Here is a 22500-nt window from a genome sequence, read left to right on the forward strand (position 1 = left end):
ATCCCCTTTGTGTTCTTCGCCTGGGTCCCACCCGCCAACGACCTCGTGCTTTCTTTGCCTTTCTAGACAAATCCTACCCCATTCGGAACGACACCCGTCTAGAGAAAAAGCAAACGTGGGAACGATTCTAAGTGGACCGTTCTTCCTTTCAGGACTGTCCTGGACTCCTGTTTCTTCGAGCACCGGTGGCAAAGCGCTCCAGGTTTCTCCGCGCACAAACGGTGTCCGGTCCGACGCAGATGACACAGGCTGCAACCGGTGCACCCTGGGTGGGTCGGAAGGCACGGGAGGAGCACGTGGGAGGAGCACGTCCCCTAGCTGTGCAGCTGTCCCCATCCATCCATCCATCCATCCATCCATCCATCCATCCATCCCAGGGACGGTGGGGAAAAGATCCCCAGTGGGCCCCCCCTCTTCGGCTAACGGCGCGCCCTGAGTTGGGAAGCGCTACCGACCCAGGTGGATCGGGACGGCGCCGTGCGCCGGAAAGGCGGGCACTGTGTCTCAGCCACCCTGAGACACCCCCCCCCCCCCCCCGTATTCGTCACTCGCAGTCTCACGGATTCACCGCAGTGCCGGTTGTCGGGCACCGCCCGCCCGGTGGTCACTTCTCTAGTGCCCAAAAGGTCGACCAGATGGTCCGGCCGCTGATGGGGCGGGTTGTGGGGGGGCTGGGATAGGGGGGCGGCGCGGGCGGGGGGGGGGGGAGGAGGGGCCGGAGAAAAGAAGAGGGAGCCCGAGAAAGGCCCGGAGGCGGGGCGGGGTGGGGTGGGGTGGGGTGGGGCGAGGGGGAGGGGGAGGGGGGGCGGGGTGTGGAGAGAGCATGGGTGGGAAGGAGGAACAGTTGCAGTTACGGTGATTTTTGTGGATCGTTTGGGAAATAGACTCACCTGTGTTCTTCTCTAAGCGTCTCCGACATCACGGATTCAACAAACCTACACCTTGGACAATGTTGACGTGGGGATACAGATGGACAACATGGAGACACGTCGCTGTTCTTCTCCATAGAGCTAGATCCAGAGAATGAGATCGATGGACCCACGGACGGAAATCAAGTTTCTCTTTCCCCGAAATGACCCAGGACACCCCTCTTCTAGTCAGCTCCCGTCCTGCTCCCCCCGCCCACCGCAACAACCTCTCACTGGACCTTCCCCCTTTGCCACCAGAAAGCTTTTCCACTCCTCCGCCTGGCCTGCGTTTGCTTCGAGTCTCTGCCAGACCCAGGTGGTGATAACCGCCCACAGACTCTGTTGACCTCAACAGGTGATTCCTGTTCTCATGTGGGTGATCTTTGTTTATCTCCACAGAGGTGATTAGTTTGGGGAACAAATAAAACCACTCAGAACAAGAACCCGACCTCCCCCTTCCCACACCTTTTGATGCAGATCTTCGTGGACGCACGGACCGGATGGATGGATGGATGGATGGATGGAGGGAGGGAGGGAGGGAGGGACCGAACGAACGAACGAACGAACGAACATCGGTCCACCACCGGCCCGTTCACCTACCTACCTACCTACCTACCTACCCACCCACCTACCTACCTACCTACCAACCTACCAACCTGCATCTGCTACATTTTTTTCCTCACACATTTTCAAAGTGGAGATACAATTCGCACGCCATGATTCACATCCTCTTGAAAGTGTACGGTTCGGTGGCCTTTTTTATTTTTTTTAAAGGTTACTCACAAAGCTGCACGACCCGCACCGCCATTTCCAGAACATTTCCGTCACCTCAAAAAGAGACACCCCCCACCCCTCCCCCTTCCCGTCCGCGCCTCCCCCCCCCCCCACCCTCAACCTCACCCTGACCCTCACCCCGGCTCTCTTCACCATTCTCCCCCAACAGCCTCTGATCTGTTTGCTCCCTCCCTCTAGGATTGGGCTATTCCGTCTGGCTCTTTCCTACCCATGGGATCCCAAGGCATTATGTCACCCTGGCTGTCTGGTTCCTTTCACTTAGCGTCATGTTTTGGGGGGGCTCACCCATGTGTTTGCATGGATCCGCGCTTTGCTCCTTTGTACGGCGTCTTCGTTTTCCACGATGAGCCATGAAGATGAGTGGAACGACTGAATGATTTTCCCCTGACCCTTTCTCTTAAAACTGGAAGCGGTGGAAAAATAGTATCCTCTCCGGGGACAGAAGTCCTAGCACCATCAGCAGATGCTGTGAGAAAGTGTTTTGCACGCTCTCACGTTGCCGCCTTCTTCCTTGGAAAAGGATTCACGGGCTATCCTGTACCCCTCGAGGCCATACAGATCTCATGCTCCTCAGTGGCTGTGGTCGTGTGTGTTGGATCGCGTGGCGCCCCCCCCCCCCCCCCCCCCCCGGAGAGCTACCGCCGCTTCATCTTCCTAGGCTCGTCCAGGAGTGAAATGAACAGCAGAGCGCTTTTCCCGACAGGCGGGCCCAAGCCGTTGACTGGGAAGGTTTCAAAGCCGTTCCCAGATGCTGCACATCTGGCCGGAAAGGAGGCAGGCTGTGAGGTTTGGGGTAGGGTGCTGCCTCTGTCCTTCCGCCATCCGTCGCCGTCACTGTGGAAAGCTATTTGTCGTGGAGGTGTGGCTTGCCATAGACATCCTGCCAGGGGCCGTGGGGCTTTTCGAGCTTTTCATTATTATCATTTTTGGTGGTGGTGGTGGTGGTGGTGGTGGTGGTGGTGGTGGTGGTGCTGCTGCTGCTGCTGCTGCTGCTGCTGCTGCTGCTGCTGCTGCTGCTGGTTCACGTAAACTCTACACCCAACGTGGGGCTCGAACTCAGGACTCTGAGATCAAGAGTCAGCGCGCTCTACAGAGAGCCAGCCAGGTGCCCCTGAGCTTTTCGTAACCTACGGAGAGCACAGGTTTCGTGCCCCACCCCACCACCCCCCCATCCCCACCCCCGCCCCCCCACCCCCGCCTTACGTACCTGTGCACGGACTCGGTTTGGCCATAGCCTCGCCTCGGGTGCCCTTCAATGTTTCCAAACGTCGGCACTGCCCACCCTTTCCCCCCCAACCCCCCCCCCGCCCCTTCCCAGAAGAACTCACCTAGCTCGAGAGTTTCCGGGTTGCCTGGACACCTGAAATTGTGGGGAGAGTGGCGTTCCTGGAGAGGGGGCATGGAACACGGAAGCTCTGCCCCCAAGAGGACTGAAGGACGGAACCGGACTAGATCGGTTTCAAAGTCTTCCTTAGCATCCGTGCCGAATACATTCCGATGGCAGGGGCCTTCCCAACAGCTTTTGGTGTGCCCGACGCACGGAAGACCGTATCCTGCCGATCTTGTGACATGTCTGCAGAGAAAGAGTGTCGGCCTCTCGGAAAATAGAAGCCGTGAATGCAGACTGCAAGGTGGAAGAATTGGATTCCATGAAATAAGGGACCCTTTAGGGAAGACCGTGCCCATCTATCGGGGTTTTGTGGGTTTGCGTTTTGTCATCACTGATGTGAAAGCATCTTCTTAGCCATCGGGAGGGAAACCTCCACGAATTCGTACATTCACGTCACACGGGGTTTGTGGGATTCGGTGGATCTGAGATCCACCCGGAGAATTCTGGCTCCTTGCCACGGAGCTGGCTGCTCTGTGCCTTTAAAAAGGAATCCTGCCTTGAATTTGAATTCGGAGGGGAACGTGATCGACAACCTTTTCATGCGGGGTTGGCCAATTAAATTTGCACTGTCTTACAAAGCAGAGATGGTGAAGGGTCATCCAAGTCCATTCTGGAAGTCAAGAGCTTTGGTATCAAGAGCCTGAAAAACGCATCTTCCCCTTCTTTTGGACGAATCCAATTCTAGGGGTCGATTCAAAGGAAATCATGTTTTAGACGCTAACACGTCAAGCTTACTTTTACAAAAATGTGCGTCGTGGCATAGGGTTTAGGAATCCCTCGTGGGAGACTGACAACCGTACCTCCCTTACCTCCTGGCACGTGTGCACCCTCACGTCATGTGCCTTCGATGCTCCTGCTATCTGGAGGTAGGCTCGATTGCTCTGTCCCCTGGTTTTGGACTGGGTCTTGGGACTTGTCTTGACCAAAAGAATAGACTAGAAGTGAAATTTTACTAGTTGCACAGCCACAGCTGAAGAGGTGGTCCGGAAGCGTGCTTGACCCTCTTGGCAGGCCGTCCCGAGACCTTCACGGAAGAGAGCCAGTCTAGCTGACTGGGCCATGAGAGGCATCGACAAGAGAGGCAACCCGGTGCTCGGCCAGCACCGACTGCAGACTTGGGAATGTGGCCAAGTTGCACCTTCAAACTCAGTTGACCCTCCAGCTGAAGGCCACTGCTGGAGTGAGCCCGGGGTACACCGGTAGAAACCACGTGGCCACCCAAGGCAAGCACCAGGAAATGATAAAGAGATGTTGTTTCAAGCCATTGCGGTGTTAGGGTGATACACCCTGAGGATCAGATCGCTGCACAGCAGCAATAGATACGGCGCGCGCACGCGCACACACACACACACACACACACACACACACACACACCGCCCCCCACGCACCCCGAACAGAAGTTGGAATTCACCTGAATGTCAAACAACAGCGGAATGGTGAAGTACATGATGCTCTAGTCACATGATAGAATAGAACGCAGATAGGACGCATTAGGATTGCGTAGACGGTTTGGAGGCACGGGATTGTGCAATGTGTTGTGTTGTGTTGTGTTGTGATACTTTGTGAAAAGCGGTATGAAATATTGGACGGACAATGGGCTCTCTCTTAGGAGAAGACACCAAATCATTTCAAAGGCTATGGATGGGGAAACCAGTTCTTCGATCTTTTCACTTCTGTTTCTCCCCCTACTCTGTTCTTTAGGATGATACTTCGGCCTCCTCCCCTTTCTCCAAGCCAACGACCATACATGCTTTTTTAACACATCGGGTCCTAAACGGAAGCAGAACTTTGGCTACTGGTCTTGGGAACGATTATTTTATTTCCTAGATTTATACCGATCTGCCCAACTTTCGCCTCTCATGGCTCTTCTCTCTCTGCGGGACAAGGGGAGAACACGGGTCTTACGATGAAAGAAGCCCACTTGGGAGGGACTGTCACTTGTGGAAAATGAAATCCGGGCAAAGTAGTGAAAGCAGGATCGATAAAGAATATGTTACAGGTTAAAGATATTCCGGTTTGATTCCCCCCCCCCCCCAAGCAAGCAAGCACTCACTTTTGATGCCGTGGCTTTGTTCGTTCGTTCGTTCGTTCGTTCGTTCATTTTTTAAAAGATTTTATTTATTTATTTGAGAGAGAGAGAGAGAGAGAGAGAGAGAGAGAGCGCGGGAGAGCACAGCACGAGCTGGGTGAGGGGCAGAAGGAGAAGCAGGCTGTCCGCTGAGCAGGGAGCCCGATGCGGGGCTCAATCCCAGGATTCCGGGATCATGACCTGAGCCTAGGGCAGACACGCTCAACCGATTGAGCCACCCAGGCACCCCATCATTTATTCTTTGTTAAAGATTTTATGTTTGGGACGCCTGGGTGGCACAGCGGTTAAGGGTCTGCCTTCGGCTCAGGGTGGGATCCCGGTGTTGTGGGATCGAGCCCCACATCAGGCTCCTCCGCTATGAGCCTGCTTCTTCCTCTCCCACTCCCCCTGCTTGTGTTCCCTCTGTCGCTGGCTGTCTCTATCTCTGTCGAATAAATAAATAAAATCTTAAAAAAAAAAAAAAGATTTTATGTTTATGTAATCTCTACAACCAACGTGAGGCTTGAACTCACCACCTCGAGATCAAGAGTCACACGCTCTACCGACCAAGCCAGCCAGGCGCCCCGATGCCATGTTTTAAATCTCTTTGCTTGCCTGCCTGCCTGCCTGCCTGCCTACCCCTACCTACCTACCTATCTCTACATCCAACTGAAACTTTAAATCCATGAGGTGGGAGCTTCAGCTATCTGGTTGTTGCTGTATCCCGAACATAGAAGGACGTTTGCCATAGAATAGCACTTTCAATAAATCATCTGTTAAGTGAATACTGATCAAAGAAATTGTCAACTTTTAACATTTGTGGGCCCTGCTCCCGGGCCTTCACACTTACCCAGGTCCAAATGACTCCACAAAACCTCAACACGTGGGCTCTATTTCCGCGCTGAGCACACATTGCATGTTTGCTTCAATTAAAAAAAAAAAAAAAATCAAGGGGTGCCTGGCTGCTGGCTGGCTCCGTCCTCCGTCGGGACTCGGGATTGTGAGTTTGAGCCCTATGTTGGGTGTAGAGATTACATAAACATAAAATCTTTAAAAAAGTTTTTTCAATCAAGCCCTAAAAAGGAGGTTTCCAAACATAAAGATGAGAAAACAAAAGAAAACCTCCCTGGCTCCCATAAGATCAGAGTCACACAGCCTTGCACACACTAAAAACAGAAAATAAACTCCGTGACTTTCTGCAGTGTCCTTCATCAGGATGACGTGTAACTCTTTATGGAAAACACACACACACACACACACACACACACACACACACACACACACACATCAGTGAGATCATATGATAATTTTCTTTCTCTGATTGACTTATTCCACTTAGCATAATACCCTCTAGTTCCATCCATGTCATTGCAAATGGCAAGATTTCTTTCTTTTCTTTCTTTCTTTCTTTCTTTCTTTCTCTCTCTCTCTCTCTCTCTCTCTCTCTCTCTCTCTCTTTCTTTTTTAGGATGGCTGAGTAGTATTTCATGATAGATAGATGACAGATAGATAGATACATATAGCTAGATACAGATGTATAGCTAGATACAGATAGATATAGATAGATACAGATCTATAGCTATAGCTACCTATCTATCTCTCTATCCATCCTCCACATCTGCTTTATCCATTCATCTGTCAATGGACATCTGGGCTCTTTCCATAGTTTGGCTATTGTGGACATTGCTGCTATAAACGTTGGGGTGCAGGCACCCCTTCGGATCACTACATTTGTATTTTTGGGGTAAATACCCAGTACTGCAATTGCTGAGTCGTAGGGTAGCTCTAGTTTCAAATTTTTGAGGAACCTCCACACTGTTTTCCAGAGTGGCTGCCCCAGCCTGCATTCCCACCAACACTGTAAGAGAGTTTCCCTTTCTCCACATCCTCGCCAACATCTGTCCTTTCCTGACTTGTTAATTGTAGCCATTCTGACTGCTGTGAGGTGGTATCTCATTGTGGTGTTGATTTGTATTTCCTTGATGCTAGGTGACGTGGAGACTTTTTTCATGGGTCTGTTGGCCATTTGGACGTCGTCTTTGGAGAAATGTCTGCTCTTGTCTTCTGCCCATTTCTTGATTGGATAATTGGTTCTTTGGATGTTGAGTTTGATACATTCTATAGAGATCCCCCCCTTTTTTTTTTTAAGATTTTATTTATTTATTTATTTATTTATTTATTTATTTATTTATTTGACAGAGAGAGAAACAGCCAGCGAGAGAGGGAACACAAGCAGGGGGAGTGGGAGAGGAAGAAGCAGGCTCACAGTGGAGGAGCCCGATGTGGGGCTCGATCCCAGGACTCTGGGATCCCGCCCTGAGCCGAAGGCAGATGCTTAACGCTTAATGACTGAGCCACCCAGGCGCCCCTCTATAGACATACTTAATCTGATTTGTCATTTGCAAATATCTTCTCCCATTCTGTCTGTTGTCTTTTGGTTTTGTCAACTGTTTCCTTCGCTGGGCAAAAACTTGTTATCCTGATGAAGTCCCAATAGTTCATGTTTGCCTTTCTTTCCCTTGCCTGTGGAGATGTGTCTAGCAAGAAGTTGCTGCAGCCGAGGTCACAGAAGTTGCTGCCTGTGTTCTCCTCTAGGATTTGGAAGGATTCCTATCTCCCATTTAGGTCTTTCATCCATGTTGAGTCTGTTTTTTGTGTTTGGTGTCAGGAAATGGTCCAGTTTCATTCTTCTGCATGTGGCTGTCCAATTTTCCCCACACCATCTGTTGAAGAGCCTGTCTCCCGCACGCCCCCCCCCCCCCCATTGGATTTTTCCTGCTTTGTTGAAGATTAGTCGAGTATAGAGTTGAGGGTCCATCTCTGGGTTCTCTATTCTGTTCCATTGGTCTGTGTGTCTGTTTTTGTGTCAGTACCACACTGTCTTGATGATTACAGCTTTGTCATAGAGCTTGAGGTCCGGAATTGTGATGCCACCAGTTTTGGTTTTCTTTTTCAACATTCCTTTGGCTATTCAGGGTCTTTTCTGGTTCCATACAATATCCGTGTCCATTTTTGACTCTTGTGTCATTTACAGTTACCGTTCTGATGCTCTTGCAAAATATCGTTCAGCTTCAAGAAGATTCACAAAAAGGACCTTTGACAAATACAGGTTTCTGGTAACCTTCAGATCCTAAAATTAAACTATGAATTTCCAGAACATATGAAAAAGCTGCATTTAAACAGAACAAAAAGTAATAACATGGAACTGAATGAATTCAGGAAAATGATGACTGGGTTTTCTTGTTTGTTTTTTAAGAAAAAAAGATGAGCGTTTTTAATGACTCTGGTTCAAAACATTGTTGGTCCCCCTCCCCCAGTGTTTGCTCTTCCACGGTCAAGGAAACTTTTTCTCTTAAGATATCTACAGGGGCGCCTGGGTGGCTCAGTCAGTCGAGTGTCTGCCTTTGGCTCTGGTCCCGATCCCAGGGTCCTGGGATGGAGCCCCATGTCTTCTTCCGGCTCCCTGCTCAGCGGGAAGCCTGCATCTCCCTCTCCTACTCCCCCTGCTTGTGTTCCCCCTCTCACTGTCTCTCTCTCTCTCTGTCTCTCTCTGTCAAATAAATAAAACCTTTAAAAAAATGAAGGGAAAAAGAGAGAGAGAGAGAGAGAGAGAGAGAGAGTCGTGCTCTCTACCGACTGAGCCAGCCAGGTGCCCCTGGAAAGTCATCTTTCAGAGACACAAAGCATAGACTCAGATATGATGAGACAGCTTTAAGAAAGATCGATTTTATGGAGCCAATAAAGCCCCTTGGAAATGTTGGCCTGATACCTTACTTACAGTGTTCTCCTCAGTCTTACCAGGTGAGTAAAGAATGCCACCTCCTGACAGATGCAGGAACTTCAGGAAATTTGGAGGACCTCAAGATGAGAGAAATCGACCTCAACCTACAGGTCTTGCAGACAAATCCGATGGGAAATACTTGGCTTGGCTCTTGGCTTTAAAAAGGCAGTTAAAGGTTCAATCTAAAATTCCTTATAAAAAGCTACATCAAAGCAGATTTAAAAGAGGAAAGAAAGAAAGAAAGAAAGAAAGAAAGAAAGAAAGAAAGAAAGAGAAAGAAAGAAAGAAAGAAAGAAAGAAAGAAAGAAAGAAAGAAAGAAAGAACCTTATATATGATTTGGTCAATTGCTATTTTTGCTGTGCTTACGTAGATGATTAGGCCATGTTTGTTAAAAACTGGGCTTGTTTTACAAACAAATTAATCTTCATTTGGCTATCTTTGACAGGAATGAAGGTGACTTTAGGGAGAAAGACTGTATTTCAATAACACACTTTTGTAGGTGTTAGGTGCTAGTTCTGATGAATTATCTTTGAACATATGTTGTTTGCCTATAAACCTGGACTGGATCCTGAATCCTTCGGGTTTCCTTGAGTCTCTGACTATGACTGTTCAAACTAAGGTTTCCAACATTCTCCCATTCTCTTACCTTACAATCATTAAGAACTGAAAGTGCCCTTTTTCCTGAAGTGTGGCAAGTGAAAGCTGGTCAACTTGAAATAAATTTCAGGGAAATGGCAACAATAGCTCGTACATAGACAATCTTTGTGCCTGTTGCTCTATGGGCCACTCAAAATGAGACATTTGAACTACACACCAGAAAAATTCGTCAGATTGCCCCTGCCCACCCTCACTCTATCTGAGGATGCTTCAAGCCTGACATCCTAGAGACCTTCTCACCGGTAGTACTCTGGACTTAGACACTGGGTTTATCCCTTGTTCCAACCATTAACCAGTGTTTTCCTTTTGTTTCCATAGAAATGCCTCTTATGAACTACCGGATTGCTTGCTGAATGAGGCCGAGTCTGTGATAGTTAACTCCGCTTGCGGCACCTCTATTAACTCCTGTTTGGAAATAAGAACCCATATAAATAGGGGCACCTGGCTGGCTCAGTCAGTAGAACATGCGACTCTTGATCTCGGGGTTGTGACTTCGAGCCCCACGTTGGGTGTAGAGATTACTTAATAAAGATATGTAAAGGAAAAAAAAAAAAAAGAACCCATAGAGGTAAAACCAAACACTAAGCTACTTGGCTACAAGAAGCCCTTAACCACCACGACCTTTGCCCCCCCCCCCCCGCCCCCGTCCTGGGGGGGAGGGGCTCAGGCTAATTTACCGGTCTGTACTCTCCGAGGCCCACGAGGCCCGCCGGATCAGATCAATCTGAGACAGAATGAGACAGTTGGGTCATGCTATGCTGTTACTATTCCATAGAGTATACTTGGGGATAAAATCAATGAAACCATGTAGAAAAATATCCAAGTTCTCAGATAAGGAACTATCTCTGAGACCCCCTCCAATAACACAAGGGACCAAAAGTTGCGACCTGCACTGTATCAGACCCTTCCATTCCAAAGCCTCTACTGCACCTTACTTCAGCTTGAGGCAGTGACAGAAGGCAGGCCTCTGTCCATGTTTCATAGAAATGGAATGAAGGACTGACACCCAGATGAGGTGAACTCTTCGGACATCCTCTTTCCCCTTTTTCCCCTTACCCTCCTCCCTCCCTCCCTCCCTCCCTCCCTCCCTTTCTTCCCAGAAGTTTGCAAGCTGCAGCCTAAGGGTTGGGGAAGTTTGGGAAAGCCATTCAGTGGAGAGAAGCCCCAGGCTCTGACTTTAACAGAAAGCTTTCTGCATTTGAATGATACGATTGAATGAGGCCCATTAGAATGGATCACCCTGACCCTCCCTTCAGCTGCTCCCCCATCCCCGCCCCCCCAACTGATGTTGTCCGGTCGAATTGGGAACCATAGGCTGCGGGGAGGGTGGGGAGGGGGGGAAGCGGGGATTTGCTGTTCGTCCTAAGTGGTGAACTAGGCCCCTGGTCCAAGGAAAAAATCATGCACGGGTACAGATGAGTTGGTGTCTCAAGGCCAAGTGGTCAAAGTGCTGGCAAGATTTCTGTGGATGTGGGGAGATTTGTTCTGGGACCACCCTCCCATATGTGTCTCTGGCTGAGAAGAGGGCAGGGGAGCCCTGTAGGTGGGTGGGGGTGAGGGGGGGCGGGACCCAGATCTGGAGCTCAGACTGGATTATAGACGCCTCCTGCCCCGGTGGGGAGGTGGCTGAGGGCTGAGGGCTGAGAGCTGAGAGCTGAGGGTGATGGGGCCTGCTCACGCTGATTCCTGCAACTCGGTTCCTTTTGGGAACCTTCTGTTGTTTCTGCCGAGGTGCCTGGGTGCTGCAATAACCAAAGCTAGACTCCTCTCCTTGCCTAGTTCTTAAAAGGTCTGATTCTCCTTTTTTCTTGGTAAAGGGACTGAGCTGCACCCTCCCATCCTGCAAGACCCCTTGTGCAAATACTTCCACTTGAAGGGTCCCTTCACCTTGTCCAGAAAATAAACAACACCCACCCACATCCACCCCATTGCCACAAACACCTAGCAAGCAAACAAAAAATCCAGCCGGTCTCCTTCTGCCTCGATGTACTTTAGAGAGTCACTCTCTTGGACACTCCTTAGGCTCAATTACATGCTGCTGTCTCCCTTTCTCTGGCACAATCCCATCCCTGGATGAGCCCCATATTATATTTGCACGACTACACTGCTCGTGTGAGCTGGAGACAGTATGCTGAAGTGACCGGATGGATGGTAGCACTGTAAATTTGAAATGACCTACACACCAAGTCATCCATAAACATGGTCCCTGGAAATCTTTGGCATTCACGTTCCTCTGATGAAATCATTGCTTTGGAACCCATCTTGTCCATGGTCTTCTAACGCTTACTCGCCCTCTGTTTGCCTGATATTTTGCCTGATTGTTTATGGAGAAATTAGATCTCATCTGGCAAGAGCTGAATCTGAATCCTCCGCTCACCCCAAGATGGAAAAGAATATGCACAAGCCCGCACCCCTCTTCTCTTTCTCCACTCTGTCAGAAGAAAATGTGGCCCTCCCTCCTCCTGTCCAAACCCAAACCCCAAACCCGAGATAAGCTTTAGATATAAAGGAAACCAGAGTACTGTTTTGAACTGTAGACACTTCTACAAAGCAGCAGCGGCGGCAGCAGCAGACACACACACACCCAACCCAACCCCCCCCCCCCCCCCCCGCCCCGCAGGTGCAAGGAGGGTACCTGACTCTCCCCCTTTTCTCCCCAGAAGCTTCCCCCACCCATCCCCCTGGAAGATGTCTTCCCTATGCCAGAAGGGGAGTGAGAGACATTCTTTTTTTAAAAGTTTTTAAAAAGATTTTATTTATTTGAGAGAGAGGGAGGGAGGGAGGGAGGGAGGGTGAGCGAGAGCCCACGCATGAGTAGGGGGGGAAGGACAGAGGGAGAGGGAGAGGCAGACTCCCCGCTGAGCAAAGAGGCCAAGGCAGGGCTCAATCCCAGGATGCCGGGATTGAGAGATCTGACTTCAGCTGAAGGCAGCCACTTAACCTTAACAGACTGAGCCACCCAGGTGCCCCGTGAGTAACATTCTGATCTTCAAGGACAGGAAGTTCAGAATGAGAATGAGAATTCTGGACAAACAGATCTTGCTTTTTTGTTTGTTTTGTTTTGTTTTACATCCTTAACGTTCCTATAGCCTCGCCACATTGTTGAGTTACCCTCCCACAATCGCCTCTCCTTGTTCAACCCAATATACAAGCATTTAGGGTTTGCTCCTTCTCAGGATCTTCGTTTCCTCAGGAGGGCTTTGTCATGTGACACTTGTAGGAAACAAATTTGTATGCTCCTTTTCCTGGTCATCTGTCTCATGTCAATGTCATCCTCAGGGTCAGCCACAAACCCTACGAGGATGGAGGTAAAGGTCGTGCCTTGGTGACATCTTCCTTTCCAGCATCTTTGAATTCTACCTCCTTCATGACCTTGTTCCTTCAGTGTGCTGCCCTGCTCTCAGCTATCATCCAAAAAATGCCACAAATATGGGCGATGCCTTTCCAAGCTAAACACACTCTTACCGTACGACCCAGCAATCCCACTCCTTGGTATTTATCAACGGCCCAAATGAGTTGAAAACTGACGTCTGCACAGAAACCTGCACACAGACGTTCACGGTAGCTTCATTCATAACTGCCTGACCTTGGAGGCAACCAAGAAGTCCCTCAGGAGGTCAATGGATATGTAGACTGGGGTACATCCAGGCCATGGAATGTTTTTCGGGGGCGTTGGAAAGAAATGAGCGAGCTATGGAACTATGGGTAGCTGTGGGGAGCCAGGTGGGGGAACCGTACATGTGTATTCCTGACTGAGAGAAGCCAATCTGAGATGGTGAACATAACTCACGGTTCCCACTAAATGTGACATTGTGGAGGAGACAGAACTGAAATCAGTAGGCTGGAGAGCAGAGTACAAACTGCAGCGGACAGCGTCATGGCCGGACAGGCGTTTAGAGAGGGTTTCTCCCCCTCTTTGACCAGGTTTTAGGTCAAAGGAGTGCAGCCAACATTGTAACCAAAGGAGGCATTGTGCTCCCATAAAAATCTCCAGGACAAGGACTGCAAGCAACAGGAGTAGCTATTGGATGAGGCTCTAAAGGAAAAGGGTGGAGAGACTCAACCAGTTGGCATGCAAGTTGGCGAGAAATTTCTTCTCCCAGAGTATGGAGGCATCGAAGTAGTTGTAGGTGACATGGATTGTGACATTCTCAGAAAAGATGTAGCCTGAAATAAATCATTATTGAAACGGCGTCATGTGAAACTACCCAGTCCACTGAAGTTGTGCAGTCCTGCATTACGTAAATAATTTCCGTGTCTCTTTTTTATAATAAACGAATGATATCCACACTAGTAATAAGAAAGATGAAGGGAGGGAGGGAGGGAAGAAAAAAAAAAAAAAGATCTGTAGGCTGCCAGGGGTTTTGGCGGGGTTGGGGGTGTGGGGGGGGGTGATGAACAGGCAGAACACAGAGGATTTTTAAGGCAGTGGAACTACTGAGTGTGCTACTATGATGGTAAGATACCTTTGTCAAAACCCATAGAATGGACAACACCAAGAGTGAACCCTAGCGTAAACTCTGGACTCTGAATGGGTGATGATGATGCCTCAGTGTAGATTCATCCATTGTAATCAACACACCGGCTCTGGCACAGATGGGGGAGTGGGAAGCTCTGAGGGAGCACACCTGCGCCTCTGCATGTTGGGTGGTGGGGCGGGGAGCAGTGAGCGATGGCAGAGCAGGTGGCATATGGGTACCGTCCGTATTCGCCAGTCAGTTTTGCAGTGAACCCCAAATCGCTCTAAAGAAATAAATAAAGCCCCACTAGACAGACGGACAGATACGTACACACGTGTACACACACACACACACACACACACACACACGCATGAAGGGACAAACACAAGAACAGACAGACAAGCAGACCTGATGTGGAGCTGCCAAGCACGCGGTCAAGAAAGAATTCTTGAGATGTTTCTGGTGCAACCAGGTGCTTTTATTATAGCATGGGGACGGGATCTGTGGGCGGAAAGAGCCGCACTGGGACTGTGAGGCGTTAACTGGTGATACAGTTTCTAGTGAGTGGGGGTTAGGGCTAAGGTAAGTCTCTAAGGAATTTGTGTATACTGAGAGCAAGGTCTCCGAGACCTTGCAGGGCTAGCTCTTGTCAAGGTAAGGTCGGTCCCTACTGTTTTAGCAAAGCGGGAGTCATGAGGCCCTTTAGATGTGTGTCAGTGGGCCACAGGTTGATAGAGGGGTGTTAGCATATTCTGGGCGTCTGTGGTTATGAGAGTGAAGTGACACTGACTACAGCAAATCCTCATCGGTAAAACGTTAAAAAAAAAAAAAAAATCCTTGAGAGAGTTGTAGGGCTGTTACACCCTGTATGTCTCAGGGATTTATCGGCGGGCTGCAAGTTGTAAGGAGACCTCATTGTCGCTTCATTTCTCTTGCCTTCGCTCTCCTCATCAAGTCCGACACCGACATTCCAGTTGGACAGTCTAGGCCCCGCGGTGGGGGGGGGGGAGGGGCGGGGAAGGAGAGAGTCTCCTCTACCCTCTTGGGGGTCTCTGGCTGGGCCTAGGATGGCGACCGACACAAGAGATTCACGGGAGAAGGGCATACGACGGTTAGTGGGTGTTTACATGGACGGGGCAGGAGAGTAAAGACAAGGCATCAGCCAACTTGTGAAGAATGGAGAAGACAAAGGGGTTCGGGCAAGGGGCAGGCAGGTCGGTAGGCCGCGGTGAGAGACGTCCCCGGGAAGACAGGGGGTGGTCGAAGAGGGTTTATTGACGTGGATTGTTCAGACCCTAATTCTCCCGGTCCCCTCCCCTTGTCTCTGGTGATGAAGAATGTCTGTCTTCTTCCTGGTTCCAGGGCAGGTACCTTTCACACGGGAGTTCGACCTCTTGCTCTCACGAAGAAAAGAAGGGTCGGAATATCCTTCCTGCAGCTGCTGTGTCTCCAGTGAGTTGAATTCAAAGTAAGCCATGTACCGATGAGGCACCTTTCAGGGGTGACATGTTCTGGTTTCCTTGAGGGCAGTCTGGGTAAGTGGCTCATTGGTCCTTGTTCCTCGGGAATCTCTCATCCCCTCTGTAGTTCCTGACAGCTGGCGGTGTCTTGCTCCTGTCGTTCCTACCGTTCCTGACGGTCCTCCTCTGCAGCGGCAGTGTTCTTCAGCATGGGCTCCTTAGGCTGGGTGTTAAAATGTGAAGTGTCCCCCCCACCCCCACCCCACCCCCACCCCCACCCCCACCCCGCTGGCCCTAGTTCGACCCTGGGCCCTACAGAGTCTATTGTTGCTACGGTGTTTCTCTGTGTTTAATCGCCTCTGGGTGATCGCTTATGGACTTTCTGCTTATAAACCCCAGACTTCATGTCCATTCGGAATTAGAGATAAAACTGCCTAGCTGATTTTCTGACTCGGTAGCCTCGTGGACACGACCTATTCAAGGGGACCTAACCCTAAAATCTTGGTCTTCTTCCTTGCCTTGGCCGTGCGCCAGACCTCCTATCTGAACGGATTGTACCGCTGTTCACCTGGTGACCCTGATCCAACCTCTGGGAGCGTTTCCTCATTTTGTTTCTCTCTGAGCCACAAGCCCCCCCCCCCCAAATCCCCCAGGCCTCTGCGTGTCCTTTGTCACTTGGCCCTCTTGAGAGGGTGTTTCACAGAGCCTAGGTTTTTAATTTTGATGACTTCCCACCTCTCCGTGTCTTTTTCATGGATCATGCCTCTGGTGTCAAGTCTTAAACTCTCTTTGCCTGGCCCTAGTTCCTCAATTTTTCTCTTAGAGCTCCCCCCCCCCCCGGTGTGTTCCAGTTTTATGTTTCCCATGGCAGTGTGTGATCCATTTTGAGTTCACATTTGTGTGAGGGGTGAAGTGTGGCTGTTTAGGTCAAAGCTTGCTTGCTTGCTTTCCTTCTTTCTTTAATTTAAACAATTTTTTGGCGGGGGGGGACAAGCGGGGAGGAGGGTGTGTGTGTGTGTGTGTGTGTGAGAGAGAGAGAGAGAGAGAGAGAGAGAGAGAGAGAGAGAGAAGCAGACTCCCTGGTGAGCAGGGAGCCCCCGATGGGGGGGCTTGATCCCAGGACCCTTCGATCATGACCTGAGCCGAAGGCAGACGCTTAACCGACTGAGCCACCCGGGCGCCCCAGCTTTCTTGTTCCTTTGTCTGCCTGCCTGCCTGCGTGCTTGGTCTGTGGATGTCTGATTACCGTCCTCTGATGTCACGGGGAGGTGGGCCATCTTTCCTCCTTCGAGTGGCCTTTGAGCATTTGTCAAACCTCTGTTGGGCTTGGGCGTATCTGTTTGGGTATCTGTTCCGTGATAGCTCTTTGTCTGGCAACCTCACAGGTCTCTGTCGTCGCGTCTAGAAATAAGCATTAAGCCAGGGGCGACTTTATTTCCGAGTTTTGTTTTGTTTTCACTTGTTTTGTTTGAAATCACCGTAGCGATTTTAATTCCTTTTGCCCATCCGCTTGTTTATGTAATCTCCACACCCATCCAGTGTGGTGCTGGAACTCACAACCCCTGCAGATCAAGAGTCGCAGTCGCGTGGTCCTCCGACTGACCGAGCCAGCCTGGTGCCCTGAAATATGTGTACGTGCAAAGCAAATGTCAAGACGGCACCCACAAACTTTTTACCGCGAAACCGCCTTTGGATCGCCGCACTCTTGAGTTGAGGAAATACCGGTAAAGAACGTAGGTAGTTTAGCCCACTAAGGAAGAATCAACTTTAAAGGAAAACCTTCATTTCAAGTTTCTGATGTTTGGTCAGTTCTCTCAACTCAGTAGATGTCCAGCCTTCAGAGTTACGGTATTTGCTTGATTTCTCTCTTGTCCGCGTTTCCTCATTTACTTTCGCAGTGCTCAGGATGTATGGTGTACAGAGAACAGTTTTCATCCGTGTGTGTGTGTGTGTGTGTGTGTGTGTGTGTGTGTGTGTGTGTGTTCTGGTGGTGGCGGGGGGGGGGATGTTGTGACTGTGGGATCAGGGATTCACACAGGTAAGAAGAAGGCAAAGAGAAAGGCTTGGAAAGGAAACCATTAAAAGCCCATGTTCAAATGGTGAAGGTGAATGTAATAAGAGTTCCCTTTAATCAAAGGAAGTCTTGCTGGAGGTTGCTTCTGCCCTCTCCTCCCTGGATAGGAGGGTGAGGTTTTTTTAAAGGTCCCTACGGGGCACAGAAAGCAGTAAAGCGCCATAGCACCTGGCTAGGATGCTGCTCTGCTGCCCTCTAATGTCGCATCCTCTGCTACTGTGGATGTTTTCCTCTGACTACTTCCTGTTTACAGGTGTTTATCTTTTTTTTTTCTTTCCATAATAAAGATTTTTATTTATTTGAGAAAGAGGGCGTGAGTGAGAGAGCACAAGCAGGGGGATCGGCAGAGGGAGGGAGAGAAGCAGACTCCCCACTGAGCAGGGAGCGTGATGGGGGGCTCTGTTCCAGGACCTTGGGGCTATGACCCGAGCCAAAGGCAGCTGCCCAACCAACCGACTGCACCACCCAGGCGCCCCAAGACAGGTGTATGTCTTGGATGCTTAATGCTGCTCCGCGTCTGTGGTTTGTGTGTTTGTTTTTTAAAGCTTTCTAATTTTAAGTAATCTCTATGCCCATCCAGCGTGGTGCTGGAACTCACGACCCCTGCGGATCAAGAGTCACCCGGTCCTCCTCCGACAGAGCCAGTCAGGTGCCCTGAAATACGTGTACTTGAAAGACGAAAAAAGGAAGAAAAAAAAAAAAACAAAAAACTTTTTTTCCTTTACACGCCAGAGGAAGTGCTACGCCTGGTTTTTCTTTTCTCCTTAATATCATGGAACATTTCATCATCAATTATTTACCTCTTCTCAAGCACCACCCACCCTCCCTTCCTCTCTTACCCCCCCCCCCCCCCCCCCCCCCGTGTCCTAGTGTTGGAATGCGCGGATGTCCCGGAGCTGGATTTGTTTAGTGAATGGCTATTTTAACTCCCTTCCTCCCCATTCCGCGCCTCCTCCTCCCCCCCCGCCCCCCCCCACCGTGTGTTTCCGGGTTATGGTCACAGATGCTGAAACCGAGATATATGTGTGTGTGTGTGTGTGTGTGTGTGTGTATAATATATATATAATATTAAATATATTAAATATATTTAATAAATATATAATATATATTTATATATAATAAATATATTATTTATTTATATATTATATAAATAAAAATATAATAAATATACAATAAAATAAATATATAATATATTTAAACATATTAAATGTATTTAATAAAAACGTTAAATATAAATATATTAATATATAATATTATATATATATATATATATATATATATTTAAATACTGGTTGATTTATTTATTTGACAGAGAGAGAGAGACAGCCAGTGAGAGAGGGAGGGAACACAAGCAGGGGGAGTGGGAGAGGAAGAAGCAGGCTGCCATCGGAGGAGCCTGATGCGGGGCTCAATCCCAGAACGCCTGGATCATGCCCTGAGCCGAAGGCAGACGCTCAACGACTGAGCCACCCAGGCGGTTTCGGGGGAAACCGATATTCTTATCGCCACACCTGCCTTTGCACGGATGTTCCCCCATGCCTGTTTGTTGTCCTTGGATGTCATCGTGGTACACGCAGAGAGGGATTCAGTGTGCACCTTTCTGGGGGCGTGTGTCAATCACCCCCTTTCTGCCCTCCTGAGCTTTCTTCGTATGCTTGAGAGAGACTTCCTCCCCTTGAAATGATAGAAGAAAAATGGTTCAACCGTTGTTGTTCTAGGAGTACTCACACGGTCTCTGTTTTCCGTTCCCTGCCTGCCCCCCGAAATTTGTCTTAAGTCCTCCCAGAGGCCCAGGGCACCGCCCGTGTGCCGCTGTGGGAAGCCCGCGTAATGCCGGCCGGGCCTCTGGGGCCTGCCGGTGTCTGCGGGGAATTTTATTTTATTTTTTTAAGATTTTATTTATTTATTTCACAGAGAGAGAGAGAGAGAGAGAGAGAGAGAGAGAGAGAGAGACAGACAGGCAGGCAGACAGGCAGACAGGCAGACAGACAGACAGCGAGAGAGGGAACACAAGCAGGGGGAGCGGGAGAGGGAGAAGTAGGCTTCCCGGTGAGCAGGGAGCCCGACGGGGAGCTGGAAACCAGGACCCTGGGATCGTGACCCGAGCTGAAGGCAGACGCTTAGCGACTGAGCCACCCACGCGCGCCCCTTTGGGGAATTTTCCGCCCACGTCCGCTTCCGGCGGGGTCGTGCGTGCGTGCGTGGGCGTGCGTGCGTGGGCGTGAGCGCATGCGTACGCGCGTGTCCCGCGGCCAGCCGGCTCCCTTTCCGGCTGGAGCGGCCCAGACACGTTTTCCCGGTCTGCCCTGGGGTGCTGCAGCCGTGCCGCGCTGGTCGGGGGCTCCCGAGGCCGACGCCCCGGGTCCGCGCGCCCCACACCCTCTGCCCGCCCCTCCGAGGTGGGGCCGGGACAAGATCGGGTGGCCGGGCGGCCGGCTGTGCGCCTTCACGGGCCCGCGATCTGGATCTGTCTCGGTGTCCTTTGCGCCGGTTGTCGGGCGCCACCTGGCGGCCGCTTTTATATAGCGTCACCCTGCCAGAGCGTCGCCGATGTCAGTAAGGGATGGCATTTGGCTGCGGTCCCCAAGCCGGAGTTCCAGGAAGCCGGTGACACTAGCGTGATTGTCCCGCTCTCTCTGGGGTGTCGGCGCGCGATCGGCTCGCGGGAGATTGAACCTCCAGGCTTGTGAGGGTGTGACGCCGCCACCGCCTCGCTCCCTGAGAAGGGTGTGGGGGTCGCCTGGACGGGTCGACCAGCACCCACCGGTGTCCCCTCCTCGGCCCGTGGGGGAATGGGAGCGGGTGTGTCCGGCGCCCGGACGCCATCCGGCCGGTGGCTCCGGTCGGTCGTCGGGCCTTCCGTGTCGCGCGGTTTTCTCCCGTGTCGCGCTCGAGCCTTGAGAGGAAGCCCGTGGATGGCGTGACGGGCCCGGCCACGGGGCACGCGTGGGGTTCCGGTCGTCTGACCCGATTTTCTTACCAAGCTTTCCGAGGCCCGCTGCGGAGGTGGGGACCGGAGGGGACCGGAACGGACCGGACCGGATCGGGTCGCGAGGGGAGGCACGGATATGGCGCCCCAGGGGCCCGGCCGCGATTCCCATTGCGGTCCGGCCGTCGGGGACGCCTCCGTGGTATCGCCCCCTCCCCCCCCCAGTCCCAACTGGGAGTCGGGGACCGGCATGGGGCCGGCATGGGACAGGCGTGGGGCCGTCCTGAGGGCCGGGGAGCAGGGCGTCCACAGGTGCCTCCGCAGGACTTTGGTGATTTTTCTAAGTCCTGACGTGGGGACGACAGGCGGACTGGGGGAGGGCCTACCCGGCCCGCTCCACCTCCCGCGAGTCCCCCGTCGGTCCCGGCTGCCGCCACGCTCCCGGGGTCGACCAGATGGCCCTGGGGGCTCCAGGGGCCGGGGCTGATGGAACGGTGCTTGGGGCCGGTGGCCTGGCTACGGTCCCAGGAGGTCCCGGTGACTTGTGTCTAGGCCCCGGCAGTCGGCGTGGTGATTTTGTCACCTGAAATGAGCACTTTTTGTTGCCAGGTAGGTGCTGACACGCTGTGCTTTGGCGACTGTCGCCTTAGAGATGGGGACCTCTGGGCGTGTGCGGGGCGGGGGGGACCTCTGGGCTTGACCATGGTGCCAAGCCCGGCTGTGCCCTCGCTTACTTGAGCCGTCCGCGTGGGCCTGTGCGCCGGCTCGGGTGCCTCCAGATGGTCCAGGCCGTGGTGCCGCCTCCGGTCTCCAGCACCCGAGGGCGGTGTGGGCAGGCGGCGTGGGTGCTTTACCCCGTGCGCTCCCCACTGCGGGCACCTGGCTGCGGTCGTGACAACCCTTGTCCCGCAAGGCTCCGTGCCACGTGTCAGGCGTCCTCCTTCCTTGGGTTGTCCGGCTGCTCTCGCCCTGGGGTCGAGGGGTGCTGGCGAGGCTGAAAGCAGGTCCCTCTGGTTGCTGTCCTCGCCGGGCTTTCCCCCCCTCGGGACCTCCCTGGGCACATTCTGCCGATCGATGTGGTGATCTCGTGCTCTCCCGGGCCGGGCCTAAGCCGCGTCAGACGAGGGACGGACATTCATGGCGAATGGGACCGCTCTTCTCGTTCTGCCCGCGGGCCCTTCGCGCTCCTCCTCCTCCTCCGCCTGCTGTGGCGGTGCGGGGAGGGCGCGGGGGGGGTGTGGACTCCGGCCCGACCCCGCCCTCCCACGTTCGGCCTCCTGGTGTCCGTGGGACCGGGGTCCTCTGACGCAGCGGACACTCTCGCTTGCCTTTCTTGGCTTCGTGTGGTGAGCGGCTCTCCCTGCCATGGGGAGGGCCGTCCCGACGCCGCGCTGCTCACCGCCTGGGCGTGCTGAGCGCGTTGCGCCTGGCCCTCCGTGGTGCCCCTGGAGCGCTCCAGGTTGTCTCAGGTGCCCGAGGCCGAGCGGTGGCGTCGTTTCCTGTTCCCAGCGACCCCCTCGGGCCACCGCTGTTGGTGGCGTAGTCCGAGGAGCGGGTGGTGGAGTCGGTAAGGGAGGACCACCTGCCCCCCCCATGGGGATGCGGGCGCCTCGTCGTCCCCCTGGCGCATGCCGTGCTGGGGGGGCCTGGACGTGGCGGGGTGTGTGAGCGATCGCGGCGGGCCGAGCCAGCGCTGTGGCGCTTGGCCAGCCGAGGGGTGCCGTTTCTTCGCCCCAGCATGCCACGTCCGTCTCCGCCTCTCGTGGCCTCGCCGGAGGCACGGAGCTCTTTCCGGGCGGTGACGCGAGCATGGTGTGCGTGGCGGGGCAAGGACGGTCTCCTTGTTGGGCCCCAGCCGTGAGCGCTCAGGATTGCCCTGTGCCTGCCCCTTGCCGCAGACCTACCCCCGCCCCCCGAGCCCTTGGCGGCCTTTGGAGAGCCGTTTAGCGGGGCCCGGTCGGGGGACGAATGGGTGGG

Source organism: Ursus arctos, unplaced genomic scaffold, assembly GCF_023065955.2.
Source record: "Ursus arctos isolate Adak ecotype North America unplaced genomic scaffold, UrsArc2.0 scaffold_33, whole genome shotgun sequence".
NCBI classification, from domain to species: Eukaryota; Metazoa; Chordata; class Mammalia; order Carnivora; family Ursidae; genus Ursus; species Ursus arctos.